We start from the raw sequence: 3806 nt of genomic DNA on the forward strand, positions 1-3806 counted from the left end.
CCTAGTGATAGGTTGTTATTTTTCTTTTTTTTATTTTGGGGGTAAAGGGTGGGCGGAGCTAGCTGACTGAGAAAGCCTGCTGAGAGAGCAATACTTGGTAACTCTGACACACTTGGCCTAGCCCACATGCTACCAGACCTCAATCCTGGTAGTTTCTGAGAGTAGCTGAATTTCATATAAAAAGGTGACACCAGGTTTACATCAATAGAGATAGAGATTACCTGCCATAAGATCGTCATCCCCCACCTGCCTCACTCCCATACGCATCCCAGAGTATTGTTTTAAAAGTGTTCAGTGTATATAGTATGTCCTCTCCTAAGTGACTCTGTGCTCCAAAGTAAATCGTGTGTTGAAACGATACGTACGAAAAACTATGATTTTGAATTTATTTTGTTGGGGTGTGTGTTAGCATTGTGTAAAGTTTGGTAAACGGTCCTGTAGGAAGGTTAAGTATCTGTATTGTGATCTGGTTATCTATTTTTCATTAATTGTCAAACTTGAATATTGTACTATTCAGTACAATTTTGTATAAATTTCATTGCAGTATTTCTTTTGTTTTAGTTTAAGGTTTATTCAGATTTAAACTTTAAAGTCAAGTGAATGTATAATTTCCAGACCGTAACATTTTTGTCTTAATCTAAGTTTTGTTCAGACTTAATTTTTTTGAGTGACTTATTTTGTTATCATGTAAACTCTTTCTAAGTGTTGTAATTTATATACAATAGATTTATTTTAGTAAAGAATGTATTATTCCAATCACCATTGTTTAGAATCATATTCGCTCGTAGCCTATTTAGAACCACAGTAAGTTTTAAATAATTCTTAAGAGTAATAATCCAGTTTAGTTTTGAGTGTACTTAAGAGACCTTTGGATATTCAGTATTTTACATATTGCTGTCTGGGAGTTATTTAACTGTCTCAGAATTCGTGTATTATATTTAAAGTGTAACACTGTAAAAGCAAACAAGTGGGTTTGGAATTCGAGAGGTCGATTAATTTGCCAGTCGCAGTATATATATATATATATATATATATATATATATATATATATATATATATATATATATATATATATATATATATATATATATATATATATATATCTATATATATCTATATATATATATATATATATATATATATATATATATATATATATATACAGATACATATAGTATATACATATATGTATATATATATATATATATATATATATATATATATATATATATATATATATATATATATATATATATATATATATAGATACATATAGTATATACATACATATATATATATATATATATATATATATATATATATATATATATATATATATATATATATATATATATATATATATATATATATATACATTCCTTTATTTGAGATGGGAATATAGTCAAAACTCTATTACACACAAGTAACTGGAATGCAACACTCGGATTACTAATGCATTTAGTAAGACTAAGTCAATGGGAATTATGACTAAACTCATATTCAATAAAAAATGGAAAAGTAAAATATACCGATTTGATAAAATGTCAAAAGCGTATTGTAATAATTTTAGGACAAATAAGGTAAATCATTGATGACATACAGATTATTTATAATTACAACTCAATTAAAAGTGATTTAACATAAAAGGTAACGGTGGATTGAAGACAATTTAATTATATTATATATTTAACAAAGTAAATAAAAAAATACATGAGGACCTTATGTTACTGTGGTACCCTAAACTCACGGTTCAGATACAGCGGACTGTGCCTAAACCCCTTGTTTGTGTAAATGAATCGAGTTCCTTATCTTGGAATTCTTGTTCTTATCTTAGAATCGCTATCAGGAGACCTGTCTCGGTCTTTATCTTCCTCTTAAATGATCCCCAATAGATATAGGCCCCAGGCCGATTCGAGACTAAGATTTGTTTGTTCATTTAAACTCGAAGGTCAGTTTATATGCCTGATATCATCATGTGTCTTCTAATGCTGTTCTCCATAGACGTATTCTTCATCCGATTTATTTTCATACATTTACTATCGTAAACGTATATTCTTCTCAAACAATTATTTTCGTATACCTTAATCAAATATTTCCTTGCTTAGATTCACAAGTACTGTTCAAACTTCGTTTCACTATCCCCTATCCGTACTGTTATCTTCAGAACTCCATGTCCTTATACATTTATTCTCACAACCAACCCTTAAACACTATTCTTTATACTGCTATCTTAAAATTTCCATATTCATATTGATATTTCCCCTTCATTCACTTGTTTAGCGTCATACATCCAACTACACTTATTTGTCACCCAACTTTATCTTATACTGTACCTATTTCTTCTTACACTCGATGAGGATTAGGACACAAGAGGCCTTCATAATCAGGGTTACCTTGGGGCATCCAATTAAGCCAATGCTAACGGTTAAATTAGTGTTATTATTAACAATTAAACACCCTTCTATATTTTGAAGGCCAATTTATAAGAGATGTGGCGCTGCTGCTTCCATCAGCATTCATATTGTAAGTAAAAAGATCTTATTTTGACTCGACATAATATATCTATCTATCTGTCAATATATATATATATATATATATATATATATATATATATATATATATATATATATATATACATATATATATACTTTTTCCTGGAATTTCTATCAAATCTAAGCAATTTTTTAAAAATTCCTCTTAATGGCCATAATGGCTCATGTTCGTATATAAAGTAATCGCTAAGCACCTAAGCACTTTTCTTTTAAATTGCTCTTTAGTTGTTCGTAATGATCATGAAAATTTGAATTACTGGTTGCATAAAAAAAAAAATCGAATGCTACAAGCCCATGGATTCCAACAGGGAAAGTAGTAGAGTAAGGAAAGGAAAGAAGGGATTAGCAAATAAACTATATATAGATAATGAATAAAAAATAAAAGGTCTTTTAAGAACGGTAAGATCTTAAAATTGATTAGTCATATATAAATTATAAAATGAAACATGTCAACCGATTCAAGCGATAGGAATTTACAATAATTTTAAACCGCTGAATTTACAATGATTCAAGCTCCTGATTAGGAAGATCATTCCACTATGTGATCACAGCTGGAATAGAACTTCTAGAATATTATATAGTATTATGCCTTATGATTGAGAAGGCATGGCTGTTAGAATTAACTACATATCTAATGCTACATACAGGATTATACACTCTTGGGAGAACTGCATGATGGTCTGAAAGATCTTATGCAACATACATAAGGAACTAACTTTATGGGAGCTGAAGACCAGATAGGAGTACAGTACTCGAAACATGGTTGAATAAAAAGGTAACACATTTCATAAGGATAAATTGAACATCTAAAACCTTAAAAAACATTTTTTTGTTCAATTGAATTTGAAATAGATAGTATGATTCTCAAAAGTAAAATTGCAATCAAGAATCACACCTTATAATAAAACTTCGAGTTTTGTTAGAGTTTAACTTCATCCCCAATAATTTGCACCATTCATTAATTTTACCTAGATCTCAATGAAGGGATTTAGCTATCATAGGTGTACATTCAGGCAATGGAATTAACATCATCACCATAAGCAACGGGGTATTTTTCTAGGCCAAACCACAGGCGTATATAGTATGATAAGTAATGGGCCGAAAACCGAACCCTGAGGAACACCAGATATTTTATTTTCATAGTCATTATGATGCCAGTCAATAATTACTCTCTACAATCTATTACTTAAAAATCCAATAATGATGCTCCCTCTACTTGGTTATTCAAATTTTCTTATCTTTATACTTATAATT

This window comes from Palaemon carinicauda, chromosome 13 (genome assembly GCF_036898095.1).
Source record: "Palaemon carinicauda isolate YSFRI2023 chromosome 13, ASM3689809v2, whole genome shotgun sequence".
NCBI lineage: Eukaryota > Metazoa > Arthropoda > Malacostraca > Decapoda > Palaemonidae > Palaemon > Palaemon carinicauda.